This window comes from Herpailurus yagouaroundi, unplaced genomic scaffold (genome assembly GCF_014898765.1).
Source record: "Herpailurus yagouaroundi ecotype Mexico unplaced genomic scaffold, PumYag 199, whole genome shotgun sequence".
NCBI lineage: Eukaryota > Metazoa > Chordata > Mammalia > Carnivora > Felidae > Herpailurus > Herpailurus yagouaroundi.
Window position 1 is genome coordinate 6,864,134 of NW_024412430.1, and position 21,644 is coordinate 6,885,777.

The 21,644-nt window shown below is 38.3% G+C and overlaps 1 long non-coding RNA gene across 1 annotated transcript in view; it reads right to left on the reverse strand.

Moving 5' to 3' along the window:
• LOC121013626 (uncharacterized) overlaps nt 1-21,644 on the reverse strand; it is a 187,697-nt gene that overhangs the window by 159,486 nt on the left and 6,567 nt on the right. The window lies entirely within an intron of this gene.

Genomic DNA, 21,644 nt, shown 5'->3' on the forward strand with positions numbered 1-21,644 from the left:
ACACACACACACACACACACACACACACACACACACACACACACACAAAGCCAAACAAAGAATTGCTGATTGATGCTAAGCTGAATATTTTATTTTTAGATTATAATTGAAGGAATTTGATTTACAATTTAAACAAGTGGTATTTTTATAAAAGAAAAGAATCTTTTTCTCCTATGTATTTTTGGTGAAGGACAGAATTCCCTTGAGGAATGAAATATAGCAGGAGATGCATCCATTTTTCTCTCGCATAATGGAAACATATTCTAGTCTCTATAAATCTCACACGTCCCTGAAAAATCATGAACGTAAGCCGACTCTATTATAATACTTGAAGAAATCAACTAGAGGAAAGGTCTTTGGAGAAGTTTTGCTGAAAGGTGCTGGGCTTCCATGGAGGTATGTGTACTCCATCTATCTTAACTTGGATGGTGATATACCATCTTAGGTTTTATTGAGGCTTTGTTCACTGGATCAAAATACAATTGGGCCAAATATAAAATTTTTTACCTTTAGTGTATGTTAAAGATTTCCTCCCACCTTTGAACATCACAACATAGCTGGGATTTTCCACCTTACCCAACTTTAGTAAAAAAACCAGTATAAGTGACACACCATGAGGTTTTGGTTGTCTCAAAGTGTCATTATAGCAAGGCAATCCAGATATATCTAAACCCTCCTTTGTCAATGCTGCCTCTGCTGTGAGACTTATAAGGTAGTTGCACATATAAGGTTTAATGTGAGTGGGAATCAAAGGGTCATTCTGTCAAAACTTTTCATTGAGCGTATACTTTATGCCAGACGCTTTCCCAGATGCTACTGCAGTGAGCAAAAGTGACAGATATGCCTTGTTTGAGAGGTTACAATCTAGTAAGCAAGTCACTAAAACATGGAATACATCAGATTGACTTAAAACAGTGATAGCAACAATCTAGAATATTTCTTGCATTTCTTATTCCAAAGCAGATCTCTGTCTTAGAACTGCCTTAAAGTATGTGGCTTAGGTTTATCCTTTATCCTTACTTACATTGTACCCCCAGCTTGCGCCATGCTCACAGTGATGATTGCATTCTACCCCCAGCACATGAGGGAGGAAAAGCAGACTGGTTTTACAGCAGTGATCTTGCCCAGTACTGAACAGGCCTTAGAACATCATAATTGGGCCAACTGAGTTTTCAATTCCTTCTTGGGATAGGACTGGTGTATTGGAGAGGAAGAGACCCCTGAGTTAGAAGCCAAGCAGGGAGGGCAAGCCCCTACCCCCATCCTTTCCCTGTTACACAAGAACCCATGCACCGTGGTTCTCATGCAACGGCTTCTTATCCATGTAACAAAAGAATTCCTCCTGTTTTCACTGCCCTCCCCAACAAACACAGAACTAGTAACTGGAGTCTAGTAGTGTTCATTGGATTCATTCTCTGGAAATGTAACTGATGGAAGCGTGAATGCCCACTGTCTGGGATAGTTTGTCTATGTTCTACATCAAGAAAACCTCCCTTCAGCGCATTTTCATAGTTGGGGTTTCTCTTTTTAATCAAAAAATTTTTTAAACATTTATTCATTTTTGAGAGTGACAGAGACAGAGTGTGAGCAGGGGAGGGGCAGAGAGAGAGAGAGAGAGAGAGAGAGACGCAGAATCTGAAGCAGGTTCCAGGCTCTGAGCTGTCAGCAAAGAGCCTGACATGGGGCTTGAACTCACGGACGGCGAGATCATGACCTGAGCTGAAGTCAGACACATAACTGAGTGAGCCACCCAAGAGCCCCTCTCTTTTTAATTTGTATAGTCAATTTATTTTGCTTAAATATGGAGAAATGACAATATGGTTTTCATCCCTCTAGGATTACATCCCTATAGTCAGGTAAAACTTTTGTGGTGTACGTGGCAATCATTTTAGGAATATGCAATTTCTCCTAAATTGGCTGCTCCTGGTGCACTCATTCAGAAGGCACTGGGGCGCCTGGGTGGCGCAGTCGGTTGAGCGTCCGACTTCAGCCAGGTCACGATCTCGCGGTCCGGGAGTTCGAGCCCCGCGTCAGGCTCTGGGCTGATGGCTCGGAGCCTGGAGCCTGTTTCCGATTCTGTGTCTCCCTCTCTCTCTGCCCCTCCCCCGTTCATGCTCTGTCTCTCTCTGTCCCATAAATAAATAAAAACGTAGAAAAAAAAATTTAAAAAAAAAAAAAAAAAAAAGAAGGCACTAACTCATTCACAAAGATGATCATTAGAAGCCAAGTCAAATAGGCAGCCGATTTGCCGGGTCTAGTAAAGGTAAGCTGTTTTAGGAATCCTCTCTCTCTCTCTCTCTCTTTCTCTCTCTCTCTTTCTCTCTCTCTCTCTCTTTCTTCCTCCCTCCCTCCTTCTCTCTTGCTTTCTTGTTCTTTAGCTCTCTTTACTCTCTCATTAATTTAGTTTTCAGGGCTGCTGCAGCAGGTGGGGGATTTTATTATTTTCATCTCATTAATCACTTGTGAGTTGCTGAGGAGAGCTCTATTAATACCTGGTCAACGACAGGATAATCCATAACATCTTCTAGCAGAAGCAAAGCCAGCTGTGGCCAGTGTGTACATAACCAGGCTGAAGTAATTTATGCAAAGTAATATGATGCATCTCTAAAGGAAACCTGCTTGCTCAAATCAGAAGAGAGATGATTACTGTAACTCTCCCTTGCACGACTAGCCCTCTGCTAACATGATCAAAGTTAGTTTTGCTCTCAGAATATTTCTGGGTCTTCTCTCCTTTCTTACTGCTCTGGCACTACAGGATCCTAAGAGTTCTCCAGAACCCTGTTCTACCCTGCCTCTACCCCACTAAGTGCTCTCTCCAATTTTTCATTCTTATTTATTTATTTTTAAGTATCGTCGCTACCACAAATTTCACTGTGACTACATTTTTAGTTAAGATGTTGGAATTTGATGGCGAAATCGTGTTAGTTTACTTGAAATTCCTGAAAACCAATATGGGCTGCTGCTCCTCAACCGTTTCATCACCAAAACCTTCCATGACTCTCACAAAAAGTTCCATGTGTTGAGCGTCAATACATTTTACCGTTTTCTTTTAAATCGCAGACATAATATAACTGCTATACAGATTATCTGATGCAGGAGATCAACACACTGAGCTGATGCAATTTCAGCCAAAAGCAAAGGATGCTGTCATTCTAATTTTTATAAACTTCTCAGCGGGGGAATAGAACAGACACACTCGATCTTTCTGAGTATTGAAAACAGCTTGGGGATCCTCGTGAGTTGCCCCATGGGTCTCTAGAATAGATGCAGCTCTTAGCTGAGGTGGCCTAGGCTTCCCATTTCCCACAGAATCAAACGTGTGGTTCTAACAGTGAAGAGCTTTCATTTTGAGAAGTTCGACAAATGATGTGTATTGTTACTAAAGGGACTGTGACTGAGATCTTAAGTAAAGAGACTCGTAAGGATTAAGGTTTAAGGTTGGATTCAAGTGAGTACAGTACCTGGAAGCCAGTTAGATCAAGTTCCAGGGCTATACATTCATTTAAAAAAAATTAAATTTTTTTCACTAAACCGAAATTTACTAGATTCAGTGTGCTTCCACTTTGGTGTGCCATAGACTACTGTGGCAGCCTGATGAAGGCCGTGAATTTGCAGCACCACTGTGATTTTGCTCTGCAGAGGCATGATCGAAAGAAATTAGTGTTTAGTGAAAATAAGGATACAATTTTTCTCCCATCTAAATATCTGGACTCCTTTTTTTTTTTTAATCTTTATTTATTTTTGAAGGAGAGAGAGACTGAGCACAACTGGGGGAGGGGCAGAGAGAGAGAAGGAGACACAGAATCGGAAGCAGGCTCCAGGCTCCCAGCTGTCAGAACAGAGCCTGATGTGGGGCTCGAACCCACGAACTGTGAGATCGTGACCTGAGTCGAAGTTGGATGCTTAAACAACTGAGCCACCCAGGCACCCCTAAATATCTGAACTCCTTAAATTCTATCTTGGATTAAGGACACCTGCACGTATAATCCATTTTTTTTTTCATTTTATTAAGTTACTGAAGTATAGTGAAGATTGGCTACAGATTAAGTTGCATATAGAAAGATAATGCTTTTTTTCAGCCGTTTTCAGCTACAAAATCCACCCCATTATTTCAGAACAAGAGACACACAGAGGCAGGTCTCTAATGCTTCTCTGCCTTTACAGGCCTGGTTTCCACTCTGTATTTCAACTTCTTTTGGAGCTGCCTGATTTGGACGTCTTTATTCTTTCCATAGTTAATGTACAGTCACTGTCCCTCAGACCTGGTCCTCAATAATGACTTCTTTGTTAAAAAAAAAAATATCTTCCCTTTGTGATCTCAGTTTTCCTCTCACTTCCCTGCGTGCTGACATTCAGTCTGTCTCCTGGCCACCTACTATCACTCTCCCTCCCATGAATGGCCCATCTCCAGCTCCACAGAGGAATGTGGACAAATGAGAAGAGAATGTGTTAATTAGGGGAACAAGAAGCTTAATGAAAATTTGACACAGTACTTTGCCGTTTGCAATGACTTTCTTTTTGGCAGACAGAGTTACGCAGTGAATAATTTTAACTGTATTATGAGTTGATGCAATTTACAATACCATGTTTGCTTATATTTTGGAATGCAATAGAGAGTCCCTAATGTAGTTCAGGTCATCATCCCCATTTAAATTTCTGCAGTGGCTCCTAATAACTAGGATATAGCAACAGACCAAAGTCTAGCACCCTGAAGTGATCTGGCTCCATGTTGCATTTAGTTGACAGATAATATACAAGTCAGTCTGTTTACTTATGAGACAACAGACCCTTCACTCTCCTTGATGAATCAAATTTACTCCCTTACACATATTCTATGTGTCTCTCTAAGCTTTCCAAAATTTTATTTAGGAGGAAACATACACATATTAGTTGATTACATTGGATTTATAACTAACTTGGTTTAGGTGGTAGAACCTCCATAATAGAGAGGTATTTGCAACACACTTTGTAATTGGATCATAATCTTCCTCATTATTTAGATGCACAGTGACCAAACCAATGATGATAAATGCCCTATTATACTCCAGGCTTATCTGCCCAAATTTGCGTGAGAATGATAAATGAAAGCATATAGAGAGGGGGGACGTGATGGACCTGGAAATTACACCATGGGAACAATGGTTGAGGAAACTGGGGTATTCATCTTCGAACAGGACAGTAACATTTAAGGGTCAGAATAACTGTCTTGAGTAAATAGGCTTTAATCTCGACGGAGCCACTTAAGGACTCCTTTGAACTATATTGCTGGTATATCTCAGTAGAGGTAAATCAGTTGGAGAGATACCTGCAACTCATTTTTGCTCGTAGGTTCAACTTACGTTAAATATTTTTCCAGCATCCCTACTTTTAGAAACATGATGGTGGGGTGCCTGGGTGGCTCGGTCGGTTAAGCGACTGACTCTTGATATTAGTTCAGGTTATGATCTCACGATTCATAGGTTCGAGCCCTGCACTGGGCTCTGTGCTCATGGCACAGAGTCCACTTGGGATTTTCTCTCTCCTTTTCTCTCTTTCCCTCCCCTGTTCACGATCTCTCTCTCTCTCTCTCTCTCTCTCTCAAAAGTGTACAAATAAACATTAAAAAATAAAAAGAAAACATGATGGCTATGGGTTTTATGTTCTCGTAGCAAAGCAATGTATTTGTTCTCATGGCAGGGTGAACTTTGGGAAGTGTTCCCTCCTTTTCTATTTTTTGGAAGAGTCTGTGAAGAATTCATATTAATTCTTTAGGGTCTTTTTTGGAACTTACCACAGAAGCCATTTGGGCCTGGGCTTTTCTTGGTGGCTTTTTAATTTAATTTAATTTAATTTAATTTTTTATTTTTGATTACTAATTCAGTGTCCTCTCTTTTGTTACAGGTTCATTCAGATTTCTTCTCAAGTGAATTTTAGTATTTTGGGTTTTTATTTGTCTGAAAAAAAAAGAGTTTTTCCATTTCATCTAAGTTATTTAATTTGCTGGCACACAATTGTTCATAGTATTCATTAATGATCTATTGAATTTCTATAAGGTCATACTAATGTCACCTTTTTTCTTTCTTTCTTTTCCACCTCTTCTATTTCTGATTCTAATAATATGAGTCTGTGCTCTATTCCTCTACTAACCTCCTTCTCCCCTCTCCTCCCCACCCCCCAACAATCTAACTAAAAGTTTATACATTTCGTTGATCTTTTCAAAGAACTAGTTTTTGGCCTTATTGTTTTTCTCAAATATTTCCTCTCTTCTATTTGATGAATTTTCATTTTAATCTTGATTATATCCTTCCTTCTCTTGCTTTTGGTTTAGTTTACTCTTCTTTTTCCCATATTATTTCATGTTACCGACTTGAGATCTTTTTTCTTTCTTACTATAGACATTTATAGCTATAGATTCGTTCTAAGCACTGCATTAGCTGCATCTCATAATTTTGCATATGTTGTATTTTTCATTTTCATTCACTTCATAGTATTTTCTGACTTCCTTTTTGATTTATTCCTTGACCCCTTGGTTAATTATGTGTGTTGTTTAATTTCCGTGTATTTGTTAGTTTTCCAGGTATTGGCTTTTCATTTCATTCCTTTGTGGTCAGGTAATATACTTTGTATTTTTTTTTTTATCTTTTAAAATTCATTAAGGTTTGTTTTATGGCCTCACATATCTTAGAGAATGTTCCATATGCTCCTGAGAAAAATGCATACTCTGCTGTATTCGGTAGAGTGTTCTAGAAATGTCTGTTAACTTCAGTTGGTTTACAGTGGTGTTCAAGTCTTCTTTTTCCTTGTTGCTTTTTTTTCTCCAGTTCTATCTATTTTTGAAAGTGGAAACCATCCATTTTTGACTTAAGTTTCTAAATATTAATTATTAATCTTAATATTCTAATATTCCTTAGAATATTCCCAGCTGTATCATAACCTCATTGTTTTTTTTAATATATGAAATTTATTGTCAAATTGGTTTCCATACAACAGCCAGTGCTCATCCCAAAAGATGCCCTCTTCAATGCCCATCACCTACCCTTCCCTCCCTCCCACCCCCCCATCAACCCTCAGCTTGTTCTCAGTTTTTAAGAGTCTCTTATGCTTTGGCTCTCTCCCACTCTAACCTCTTTTTTTTTCCTTCCCCTCCCCCATGGGTTTCTGTTAAGTTTCTCAGAACCCACATAAGAGTGAAAACATATGGTATCTGTCTTTCTCTGTATGGCTTATTTCACTTAGCATCACACTCTCCAGTTCCATCCACGTTGCTACAAAGGGACATATTTCATTCTTTCTCATTGCCACATACTACTCCATTGTGTATATAAACCACAATTTCTTTATCCATTCATCAGTTGATGGACATTTAGGCTTTTTCCACAATTTGGCTATTGTTGAGAGTGCTGCTATAAACATTGGGGTACAAGTGCCCCTATGCATCAAATACTCCTGTATCCCTTGGGTAAATTCTTAGCAGTGCTATTGCTGGGTCATAGGGTAGGTCTATTTTTAATTTTTTGAGGAACCTCCACACTGTTTTCCAGAGTGGCTGCACCAATTTGCATTCCTACCAACAGTGCAAGAGGGTTCCCGCTTCTCCACATCCTCCCCAGCATCTATAGTGTCCTGATTTATTCATTTTGGCCACTCTGACTGGCATGAGGTGATATCTGAGTGTGGTTTTGATTTGTATTTCCCTGATGAGGAGCGATGTTGAGCATCTTTTCATGTGCCTGCTGGCCCTCTGGATGTCTTCTTTAGAGAAGTGTCTATTCATGTTTTCTGCCCATTTCTTCACTGGATTATTTGTTTTTTGGGTGTGGAGTTTGGTGAACTCTTTATAGATTTTGGATACTAGCCCTTTGTCTGATATGTCATTTGCAAATATCTTTTCCCATTCCGTTGGTTGCCTTTTACTTTTGTTGATTGTTTCCTTTGCTGTGCAGAAGCTTTTTATCTTCATGAGGTCCCAATAGTTCATTTTTGCTTTTAATTCCCTTGCCTTTGGGGATGTGGCAAGTAAGAAATTGCTGCGGCTGATAACCTCATTGAGTTGTGATCACAGCGTGTCCTTACAGTTTCTCAAGGGTAATACAATATTATTTAATTCAAAACTCTTGAACCTTAGTATTCCCATCTTTAAACTGTAATACTAATCTTTGTACTCTTTGTTTTGAATGGATAATGTTTCAATTGTACCTCAGAAAATACATAATACATAAAAACATATGTACATAAAACATAAAAACATTCTGTAATTACATAGACTGCTACAATATTGATCCTCAACTGGGGGCAATTTTGCCCTCGTGTGGTATCTGGCAATGTCTGAAGACATTTTTGATCATCACAACTTGGGAAGTGATACAGACAGTGGGTAGAGGTCTGTGTTGGTGCTCAATATCTCACAAGGCACAGGAGAGCTCTCTGTCAACAGTTCCACTGTTAAGAAATCCTATGTTATACATGAGTGATCTAGCTTTTGCAGAATAAAGGCTAAGAAAAGATGTTAAGTGTTGCTTACAAAATCATGGATAGTGTGGATAAGGGGATGTTAACCTTGGTCTCAAGTCATTAATGCCTTGAAGAAGGATATATCCATGAGACACTCAAACAAACAAGCAGCTGAAAAAATGTATATACTGAGTGGGTTTGACATTATATGTATAATTATAATTAAACAAGTTACGTACACAAAATAAAAATTCCAGGTCCTCCATTTTTTCCCAGAATAACTAGGACCATAATAGTAAAGACACTGGGGAGAAAAAGAAGGCATGGGTTTAGATTTTAATCCTAAAGACATATGTAAAATTAGAAGTAAAAATTAAAAAAAGATTCATAAATACATTAAAGGAAACTATACGACCTATTTGTCTCTGCTCAAATCAGGGGATTCAGTTATGAAGAAGATGGGTATTTTCGCAATCTGAACAGTAGAGCTTCTCCAGTTCAAAGGGCAAATGAACATGTATCTGAAGCAAACACCATGGGGGAGATACTTGAAAAAGCTAACTTCTGCCATGTCACGCTACCAATCGTACTTCCTAAAATTAACTACTGTTAACATTTTGTGTCTTTCTAGAAAAATTTGGTCTGGTTTTAAAAAACTACTAAATGCATTGTAAACCGTGGAAATGGGTTTATGTGAGTTCAGGGGAAGACACTGCTATTCTGTTTATTAATGGAAAGCTAGGATGATTTAGAAAAGACCTTTGACTTTTTTATTATGACACACTGAAAGGCAACTCTGATATACCTCATTATGTTTATCAGTTACAGTTCTATAAGCAGAATGTAGTTCTAAGCAAGTATGGCATTTGGTTGTCATTATTACTCTGATTTTTCCGGTGTCTCTGAGTTTGCAATACCTTCAAATCTAATTCACTCCTACACCTTTATGTCCTGAGAGGACATAAACACAACCACGGGAAAATGGCAATTTCAATTACTAAACCATATCTCTGGTATATTCATTTCAGTCAAACTTCAAACTTAGCTAAGTCTTTCAGGAGCTTTAATGTTTTCAAAAGCTCCTTAGAAAATCTTTCAGGCAAAGGAGACTTAGAGTCACACATTCCAAAGCTGAGCAGTCAATGAGAATGCAGATAATAAGAACTTAGCAGACCATTAGCATGCAGCTGCTTCATTCCTTAGAGAATAATTTTTTGTACCAGTGGACCTCATTCTTTCTGGGCTGCATTTTACTGCAGAACACCTCAGGAACAGGCATCACTGGCAAGATTTTCAGTACAATGCACCATCCTTGGAACCTTTCAAACAGCTCGCCCTCCGTCTTGCATGTGATAAAGAACCATGAATTTCATGGGATTCTTTTTTTTTTTTTTTATGATGGGCCACTAATCACTCTTGATCCTATGATAAATTTAAATACTAACTAATCCACTTTGAATAGGGATTAAGCTTCAATGTAGAAGGAAAGGATTCATTAGAATTCATTACATCAATTTGTAATTTGAATGATGCATCTTCTAAATAAGATACTGCTGTTTCTAGTGATTGTTAACTGGGAGTCTAAACATCCTCATTATTAATTAATGGAAAGGGTGATAAAATCTGTAATAATTGAGGGAACGCTTGTGTGCCCCCCTCCTCCTTTAGCTTCTTGAATTGTCTAACAGTTATTATTTTTAAGACAAACAATGCCACGATAGAATAATCATCATGGCAGAAGGGAAAATATAACCAATTCAAATTTCTTATGTCAAGGATAATTTGATGTGCATGAAAAATGGAATACATATTGTAGACTTCCTTATTTGATGTATGCTTTATTCTTGTTGGACTGATTGTTGTCAAATTATTTTACAAATTTGGGAGAGAAATCAGATGGAATAATCATCTATCACTGTCATATTTTCCATATCTGGAATGAAAACATCCAGCATTACTGAGCTAAGGTTGAATAATAGCTTCCAAATCTGAGTAATATTTCATTCCAAGCAATTGTTACTAATAGTACAATGATTTAACTTTTGATCTTAGGATATTTAAGCCATGATGTCTGAATGAATTAGACATTTCTCTTCTCCACTTAAAATATAAAGACTTGCAGGGGCGCCTGGGTGGCTCAGTAGGTTAAGTGTCCAACTCCTTCTTTTGGCTCAGGTCATGATCTCATGGTTTGGGAGTTCAAGTCTCACACTGGTCTCTGTGCTGACAGCACTGAACCTGCTTGGGATTCTCTCCCTCTCTCTGCCCCTCCCCTGCTCACTCTCTTTCTCCCCAAAATAAATAAATAAACATTAAAAAAAAAAAAGAAAGACTTTTGTAAGTAGGCAGTCCACTGAGAACCAAGTAAAGAACATGAAATGTTCTGGGGCCTTAGTGCCTATAAAAGTATTTCACTCAACTTGAAAAACTAAATCATGGCCTTCAATGCAATGAATTGTCTTAAATTTTAATTCTCTACTTATATAGGGTATCATCAAACTTGATGTTTACTATTTTTATTCTGCTGACTTATTAAAAATGATTTTTGTTATCAAGCTTGATAGTGAAATGAATAGGAGTGTTCACACAGCACTTGGTGTATGTGAGGCACTGTCCTAGTGCTCTATGCAGTTAATTATTTAATAGTCCTCAAAATGGCCTTTTAATGCTGTTGCATTAGAAATCTCGGGGCACCTGGGTGGCTCAGTAGGTTAAGTGTTTGACTTGGGCTCAGGTCATGATCTCATGGCTTGTGGGTTCCAGCCCCGCGTCGGGCTCTGTGCTGAGGGATCAGAGCCTGGAGCCTGCTTCAGATTCTGTGTCTCCCTCCGTCTCTGCAACTCCCCTGCTCACACTCTGTCTCTCTCTCTCAAAAAATAAATAAACATTAAAAACAATTAAAAAAAAAAGAAATCTCACTTCACAGGTGAGGAACATGAGACTCAGAGAGGTTAAACAACTCGTTCAAGGTCACATAGAATTAATAGTGGAACTGAGATTCAATCCTAGACGATGTGGCACCAGAGTCCCCGCCTGTCTTTACTCCACCATACTGCCTTGTTGATGAACTACATCTCAGCGACTGTGTTCTCCTGTTGATCCACTTCCTACACATTTGGGCATGCTTCTTGACTTCCATAATGGAATAATCTCCTAATCCCTCTTCAGCCCATGATTGAATTCTTTTTAATCTCGTGCCTTGAAAGGAACCCAACCCATTTTCATAATCCTAAAGCAGGTACTAGTGCAAAAAGCCATCACTGCAGGCAGTTTCAGAAAATTTCTTCAACCTTTCTATTTATCATCTTAAGTATCTCTTCCCCGCTAGTTAGCTCCTGATAGATTTGGCTTCTTTGATGTTGTCCCCAGTTCCTCCACAGATCATGGCTTTTACACTCATCTCTTCATTTTTTTTTTGCTCTTGATCTTATATATTTTTTTCTTTCTCTTATCTTCCTCGGTTTATATATATTATATGAGATTATTACACATTATACATGACTTAATAGTTTATGCTATGGTAATGGATATACCCTGAAATTTCAGTGTCTTAACACAATAAAAGCCCTCCCCCTCTCTTTCAGCCCTACTCTCAGGAGTAGGTGGTATCCAAGACCTCCATGGTAGGAGAAGATGATGATGGAGACATGCTGACTCTTAACTACCTTAGCCCAAAAGTGGCATGTGTACTGGTCAAAACTGGTCTGTGGGCCCAACTTAACCGTAGTGAGCCTGGGAAACATAGGGGAGCACATGGAATATCTGGTGAGCTTTTACAATCTTTCCTACCACGTATTGGGGTGCCTGGGTGGCTCAGTCAATTAGGCGTCCAACTTCGGCTCAGGTCATGAACTCGCAGTTCGTGAGTTTGAGTCCCACACTGGGCTCTCTGATATCAGTGCAGAGCCAGCTTTGGACCCTCTGTCCCTCTCTCTCTGCCCCTCCCTTGCTCACTCTTTCTCTCTCAAAAATAAATAAACATTTAAAAAAAGAAGACTTCAAAAATTTTTGATGTATAAATTATAAAACTGCCTTTTAATTTTATCCTGAGAATGAGTTTATGACCTGCTCATTTTCTCTTTTTACTATTGATACATAGTGAAGGGGACCCTGTATCATCAAAAGCCTAGAATACCAAAATATTTTTTTAATTAAAAAATTTTTTTTAATGTTTATTTATTTTTGAGAGAGACAGAGTGTGAGTCGGGGAGGGAAAGAGAGAGATGGGGACACAGAATCGGAAGCAGGCTCCAAGCTCTGAGCTGTCAGCATAGAGCCTGAGGCGGGGCTTGAACTTGTGAACCAAGAGATCATGACTTGAGCTGAAGTCAGATGCTTAGCCGACTGAGCCACCGAGGTACCCCCCAAAATATTTTTTAATACTAGTATTATAATGGTATTTTGCTATGCTTGTAATGGACATTAGAGGACTCCAAGTCAAGTAATAAAGGCACCATTTAATTTTAGATTCATGGGATATAAACAAAGAAATTAATTAAAGAAAAACCTAATTAAACCAGTGTGTTGCAAATCCTCTCTCAATCTTTCTTGCCCTATCTTCCGTAAGCTTTATAAAGTGAAGTACGTGTACCAATGAAGATGTTTTCCGTAAGAACATATTACAGATTAGAACAACAAAACCATGCGATGATCGTGTTTTATTTTATAAGATTAGAGCAACATAATTTTTGTCACATTATTCTATCATATGCAGACTTAAGTATAAGCTATTAATGCTTTTTAAAAGCTTGTATCAAAATATTATTGTTAGAATTCAAGAGGGTAGCAAGATTATATTTTTGCCACTAATTATGCAAATGGACTCATAGGAAACAGCCTATGTAAAGTCAGGCATTCCATGGATTCACACTGACCTTCCTGCAAAAAATGTCAAGGGCTGAATACAAATACCTTCACTGCCCTGAAATTTGTCCCAGTCAAATCCTCTCTTTCAAACCCTGTACAATAGAAGCCTTGGGTCCCCACCAAGTCCTTGTTTACATATTTGAGCAGATTTTCTTTCCTTTCTTTCCCTTTTGAAAAATTGGCCCTGACTTTTGGCATCCATGTTGCCCAACCCTGTGCAGAGGCTGGTCATCCTTCTGCTCGGAAAACAGTGAGGATTATAGTTTGTACAGAAAATGCCAGACATACCACTAAATTCTCAAGCATAAGATGACTATGGATCATCTTCATTAACTACATCACAGGGCTAATTCTCCCTCATCAGAAAGGAAAATCTTTTCGACTAAGCGTTAGCAGTTTCTGGATACTTACTTAGGTTGATTAATATCTGAAAGACTGACTGTAGGGAAAACCACCATAATCAAGAGCAGAAATTGCAAACTGATGGCAGGTAGGTAGGCTCCGATAGGCTAGAAGTTGTGTTTTGGCCACATCCCAATGCTGGGTTTTGCCTTTATTAATTGCTTACATCAAAAACAAAACACAAAATGGGCGCCTGGATAGTTCAGTTGGTAGATCATGCTACTCTTGATCTTGGGATTCTGAGTTCAAGCCCTGCTTTGGGTATGGAACTCAAAACTACCACTAGCGGGGTGCCTGGGTGGCTCAGTTGGTTAAGCATCCGACTTCCGCTCAGGTCATGATCTCGCGGTCTGTGAGTTTGAGCCCCGCATCAGGTTCTGTGCTGACAGCTCAGAGCCTGGAGCCTGCTTCGGATTCTGTGTCACCCTCTCTCTCTCTGCCCCTCCCCCCCCCGCTCATGCTCTGTCTCTGTCTCAAAAATAAATAAAACATTTAAAAAAAAAACAAAAGAAAACAAAAACCACCACAAAAACAGCAACAACAACAAACCAAGCCAGGATATTTCATATAAAAGGTCCAGATGTAAGTGTCTCTTCAGAAAACAGAAGCTCCTCAACACTGGACCTACATTGCCTTCATTCAGCTCTAAGTGCCCAGGGTCTGCACATGAGGCACGTGTTCATCTCTGAGAGACAGCCATATTCCCATCTCTCAGTTGTCTTGTCAGACCTGCTTCTCTCTTTGGCATGAGAGACCTGCCTCTGTAGCACTGGGATTTGTGATCCTCTAACCCAAGTTATTCTTGTTCTAAATGTGGTCTTAGAACCATTATATCAGAGTCACCTGGTATGCTCACTAAGCTTGAAGATTTGTGGGCCTCAAATTTTTGGGCCTTTACTGAATCTGAATCTTTGTTATGGTGGGAAATCTACATGTTAACAAGTTCTCCAGAGGCACCTAAGATAATGCAAAATTTGCAAACTGCTCACAGAGTTCACTGGGTATTTTCTAGAGGTAGATATGTGAGTCATTTGGTGATTTCCCTTACAAACTGCAAGGCCCAGATCCCTGACCCAATACCCGTCTCTTCTCTTCTGCACTGTTTGAATTTCTAAACTCAGAAAAAAGATCATTTCTCTAAATATAGTATTTAAACCAAGAAGGTATTAAACATACTTTCCCCCTAAGTGTTCTCTGTTGGTATAGAAGACACATGAATTTGCTGAATTATTGGACAAAATAGGATCTAGAAAAGGTGGAGTTGCTGAGCATTTCCCTGTGCATTCCTGGAACTCATTTCTCTCTCTCTCTCTCTCTCTCTCTCTCTCTCTCTCTCTCTTTTTTTTCCTAATCAGACTGTATTTGCATGGTATCTTTCCCTACTGGGAAATTAGTGTGCTTGCCTGTCTTATAATTTTAGAGCAAGTCTAGATTAGCTAACTGCTAAGTTTCTTGCAAGTTACAGGAGTCCTGTATCTTTGGTTATTTTGTTCTTTTTCCTTCACCTAACAAGATTACATGCTAGAAAAAACTTTGCTTCCCACGTGGAACTGGACTTTTTAAAAACTAGATACTGAAGGTTATATAATTTATCATGTTTCTTGCTTCACCTGGGTGATCAAGAATTTCAAAACCCAATTTAAATCAAATGTAGGAACTGTAGAGATCTCTATGGCTGGAGTATTTGCATTTTAGTTTCAAGGTTTGGGATCATTTCTTGTGATACTGTTGAACTTGATTCTGAAAATTATTTTTCATGTATTATGATTAAGTATACTAAGGTCAATTCAAAAGACTTTGAATTAAACTGGGTGTCCAAATACTAAAACAAAACAAGACAAAAACCACAAAAACCCAACACACACATACACACACACACATGCATAATAAAACAAAACAAAAATAACAAAAACAGAACACTAACCTAAGAAGCCTGATTTTCTTCCAATAAATATAAGTTCATAGACTAAGGTACACCATTATAACTAGTTTTAACTCATTCTTTTTTTTTTTTTTTTTTGAATGCCAACTGATCACCATTTCAAATAAATATATTTTTAAAATAGAAGTTCAATTTAAATACGTAACATACAGTGTGTTGATAAATGCACTTATTCATTTAACACATAGCCATTATCAGGAAACAAAAAACAAAATATTTCCATCATCCCAGAAAGCTCCTTCAGGATCTTTCCCAGTTAATCTCCAGCCCCTAGAAACAATCACTGTTTTAATTCTGTTAAAAGAAAAAAATTCAACTGAGTGAATTCTAAAGATCTTATTGGCTTACTCAATGATTCATGAATCAGACAGCATTCATCTAGCAGATAGAAGAAAGCTCAGAGGAGCCATATATAATGAAAGACTTTTGCCGGCAGAAAGGAGCAGGAAGAAGGAAGTTGTATTAGACAAAAAAACAAAAAACAAACAAAAAACCCCACAACAGGTTGGCTACACAAGGTCACTTTCCTTTAGAAGATAGTAGAAGTCTATCGGGCACATAACCTCAGTAGCACTGATCAGGCAATTCCTGATGGAGTTTTTAAAGATTCCATATCTGAAAGAACTTAAGACTGTAATTAAGTTAGGTTTCAGTTTGGTGACATGGGCTTAGCATAAACAGTTTCATTTTGGAGCTGTTGTCTTGCTTTTAACAATTCCCTCCTTTTGATCAGATTCTCAGCTTAACTGAGAGAGGAGATAAAAATTTAAGGCATTAGTGCTACCCCCAGTGACTGCTCTGGAGTTCTCACACAGTTGTTTGTTTTTCCTGATTCTCTGTGTGATATTCACAGGTCATGATGTATTTTCACTTAATTTCTTTATGGCATTCACAGGTCATAACATTGGGTTCCCATTTGGATCGATTTTTTTGATGTTCTAGTCTTAGGGACACCAATTGCTTGGTGATTAGCAGCTTCAAGCACGCACTTAAAGCTTTTAAGAGAATAAAGAACATCAAGGAGATTACTATGATTATTATAATGAACCGGATAATTCCCAATATCTAGAGTGCCCTTCAGAGACATGATGCCCAAGACCCAAACCAATCAGAATCAGTAAGTCAGAGAAAGACCACATTGAAAGAGTCACTTTCTTAAGCCAACTGGCTTGTTCAATGATCTTATGTATCTGAGTCTCAGTGTCCCCAGAGGTGTCCATACGAGTGCAGCAAATGGTGTTGGCCATAGCACAAGCACCTCCTTGTTCTGCTAAAAGACAACCAATGGCTATGCTATAATCAAGAACAATTTTGGCCAGAGTCTAGGTATTTTTCCTTCAGCAGCAGATTCTACAATACTTTCAAGAGTTGCAGATAGAGGGGTGCCTAGGTGGCTCAGTCAAAGTCCGACTTTGACTTAGGTCATGATCTCACAGTTCCTGGGTTTGAGCCCCACGTCAGACTCTGCTAACAGCCTTGCTTATGCTCTGTCTCTCTCTCTCTCAAAAATAAATAAACATTAAGAAAATGAAAAAAAAAAAAGAGTTACAGAGAGGTTACTGGTCACAGCCTCATTTGACAGGGGTGTGGGGATCTGCCAGGGAAAACAAAGTTTGAATCCTGAATATCTCCTGGTAGTTCCTGTTTGAGACTGTGGCTTGGGACTGGAAAGCTGACAGCCATGGAGGCCAGTGAAATGGAATGGTCTGTAGGCTACACAGGTGGTTTGATTCTGGTTAACCTTACCTTGTGTCCCTTTCTTTGCATAGAGCCTGCCTGCAAGTTTCTCGGGGTAACCAGAGATAGGGCAATGGACCCAGAGAACTAGGGAACCTGACACAATAGAGAGGGAGCTGAGTTTGTGCTACAGAGACTGAAATGTTCAAAATCAGGGGGAAGTTTGTGACAGTCAGAACTACAGTCACCAGAACCATAGCAAATCCAACAATCATTTGGAGCCTGGATCACTCCTGTTTGCACTGTCTTGAGATACATTTTCATTACGTGTCCAGGCCAGAGCAGGGAAAAAAGGGAAACAAAAGATCATAAAGACATTCACGGTATACAAATTGGGGAAAGGATAATCCAAGAGGGAAGAAGAGGAGCACCTGTGTAGCTCGGTCAGTTGAGCGTCTGACTCTCGATTTTGGCTCGGGTCATGATCTCACACATGGGTTCAAGCCCCATGTCGAGCTCTGCACTGTCAGCTGCTTGGGATTCTCTCTCTTCCTCAGTCTCTCTTCCACCCTCCCCATCTCTCAAAATACATACATACATACATACATACATACAAACATGAAAGAAGGAATCAAAAGAAATGTTCTTGATCCAATGTCTTGGCAGGAACCAGTCTACCCTGCTGTTGGATAGTTCTCTTACTAGTCAATATGATTTGAGGTCTCCAGATTCTTTCACAGAACTAGATGCAGGTGGAGTCTTCTTTAGTTGTAAAATATGCACCCAAGGTTTGGCACCTTGTAGTTTGGCAGGGGGGTCAGTGGTCAAGTATCACTTGGTAAGGTCCTTTCCACAAATCTCACTGTTGCAAAGCCATTAGAGTAAAACGATAACTATTTATAAATGACAAAAGACTTATGCCCAAGGGATAAATATCCTGGGAATTTACTATAATGAAATTGACAAGGAAATTTGGTTATTTCTGTGACATACAACATTTTAAAAAAATGTTTATTTATTTTTCAGAGGGAGTGACAGAGAGACAGACTGCAAGTGGGGGAGGGGCAGAGAGAAGGGGAGACACAGAATCCGAAGCAGGCTCCAGGCTCTGAGCTGTCAGCACAGAGCCAGACGTGGGACTCGAACTCACGAACCGCGAGATCATGACCTGAGCCGAAGTCAGACCCTTAACTGACTGAGCCACTCAGGTGCCCCAACATTTTTTTTTTTTTTATAAATGTTTCTATTTATTTTTGAGAGAGAGAGAGAGAGAGAGAGAGCATGCATGAGTGGGGAGGGGCAGTGGAAGAGGGGGACAGAGGATCTGAAGCTGGCTCCTCGATGACAGCAAAGAACCTGATGGAATGCTTGAACTCACTAACAATAAGATTGTGACCTGAGCTGAAACCAAGAGTTGGATGCTTAACCAACTGAGCCACCCAGGCTCCCCTGTGACATACAACATTTTAAGGTCATAACTAAAATTATGACTGGTAATATTATGCCAGGACATTTCAGGTTTATGGGAATTGTATATAATTTCTGGGACATTTATATTAAGTGTTTTGAGGATCTTTTTGCATGACCCTTTGGGAAATCTCAAAGTTACTTTGAGGTAAAAAAAACTTTATATAGAATTTGATTTGGGGAAGTCGTCAAAACATCCTAAGGTCTGAACGTTTGAATAAACAGGATCATAGATCATTATGAAAAAAAAAAACAACTTAATTATCTATTTGATCAAAGTGACAATAGAAGATATTAAAGTCAAATACAAAAAATTACATCATTGTGAGCAAAACTTAACTCTCTCAATATTGAGAAGACTGGGTTTTCTTAAGTAATCAAAGACCTGATGAAGACAATGTGAAACACAGTAAATTATTTTGCTAAAACACAAAATCTTTGCTATCTCGGTGAGATACCCACAAGGTAAAGAAGCTTTTATAATGTCTTATCTAAAGCAGACCAAAAGTCTAAGAAATTTTGTCCTTTTAGTAGACACAAAGCCAAATTCTAATTTTGCATCAGTGTCCTTTTGATATTAAAACTCATTAAAACAATAGCAACAACAAAAAACAAACTTAAATCCATTCCAATTTTAGCCAGTTTGACTACACATAATATTCCCTTCCCCAGGTTGCTTTTCCATAAACCTTTACAACTTTATTATATCCATTCGGATTGGGTCCCTTTTTTTTTTTTTTTTTAAATTCTGGAACAACCAATAATTTTATTTTCCATTACACAGCTGTTTCCTTTCACCCTTATTATTTCTAAGCAGTTTTAATTATATGTATCAATTAGAATTCTTAACCCTTCGAATCCTTAATTCCAAGAGAAAACTAAGAAGTAAGCAATTGTGACTGTCTTTTACACTATCATTCTGTGGACTGACAAACTTATTTCATAATTTCTAGAAGCATATTCTTCTTCATAGTAAAGTTTTCAATGTGACACAAAATATGTTTTAATAGACCCAAATATCTTTACTTCCTCTGTAAATGGAAGCCGCAGTAGGTAAATCTATGTTCAGTAATTAATGTTTCAGTCAGTGTTTTATATTATTTGGAAATGATCTAGACATTCAATGAATATCCATTATTTAACTTATCGCAGCGTAACTTTAAGATTCTGGGTTGCCAACAATTTTGGAAGCTATTTAAGTAGATACACCATAAAACATAACCATTGCTGAAAAGTTCACCTAAAAACTGTTATCTCACTTGTACCTATCTAAATGCTTGTATTTAAATATTCAGATTGTGCATGAAAATTTCACAAAAAAGGTAGGCATATACTAAGTTATTCTTCTTGCTGACAAATTTTGTAACGGAGATAATACAAACTTATTAAACCCAAGTAAATTAAAAGTTGTAGTTTTACAATATATCTAATGCTGACAACTGTGAAGACATACCTATTTTAATTAAGCCAATAAACTGAAACTAGCATTTATTTACCAAAGATTATCCCAGATCACATGAACCTGAAAACCATCTGGGTCAATTTCATTACTCTGAGAGTCTGAAAATACTTAATTTGCTAAGTGCTTATTTTTCTTTTAGCCAACTAAAAAGACCTCCTTTATAATTTGATTTTGACCATACCATCCAGAGGTAGAAAAATATCACATATCTATAATGTACATACATAACAGATGTGTCTATACAGATAGACACAAACAGAGATTTGTAACTTTTGTTTTTAAAGTTTTAGCCATGTGTCAGGTATAATAATACAAAACTCAACAGTTTATAAATGATACTTAAATCCAAATTGTGTTTCTGGCATTTGGAATAAGTTAAAGTTATCTGCTCAGATGGCTAAAGCTTTTTGTTAATATTTGTTTTTTTTCTTAATTTTTTTTTTTAACGTTTATTTATTTTTGAGACAGAGAGAGACAGAGCATGAATGGGGGGATGGTCAGAGAGAGAGGGAGACACAGAATTCGAAACAGGCTCCAGGCTCTGAGCTGTCAGCACAGAGCCTGACGCAGGGCTCGAACTCATGGACCGCGAGATCATGACCTGAGCTGAAGTCGGAGGCTTAACGGACTGAGCCACCCAGGCGCCCCATCTTTTTGTTAATATTTGTAACAAGACATTTAAGATTTTTCATTTATTTATTTTCCAAAACATGCCCCCCTGCTTTTTTTTTTTTTTTTTTTTGCCCTCTGATAAGAATTACCTCCTTGAAGTTTGCACTTCAAAGACGATGGCCTAGATGAGAGTTCCTGGACAGAAGTGGTTAGAATATTCACATCTCAAAGTCTTAGTGAAAGAATGCAAGTTCTTCCAAGAGGGAATTCCATTTTCCAAGACCAGAGTTTTAGAATACTTACAAGACTTTTGAGACAAATAGGGGACGTTTGGGGATTGATAAAAGGGATAGGTGGACTTCGAACTGCTTCTGGAGCTGTATTTTTGTTCTCGTAAAGATTCAGTTTATAAGATGTGGACCATTGTTCTTAAGTCCTCAAGGAATTGGGTTGCAACTTAAATGGCACCATAGGCTGATCCATTCATCCAACTACATTACCCTCAGTTTGCTTCTTTATATCAGGCAGAAGATCTTCAACAAAAATGGAAGTCAAAAGATTCCTATATTCTAGATTTAGAGCTGTTTGTCTTTGGAATATTTTTCTTTCCCTTTGGGTATATACTTCCATGTTGCTTAGGAGTAAAGGCCCCAAAAATAGTTCCTATGAGGCTCTAAATATCCAATTTAGATATTGGATATTGGAATTTAGATATTGGCTTCCAATTTGGCCAACTTCTGGCCATAGAGATACTAAAGAAAATCCTTTCAAATATCTTGTTAGGTT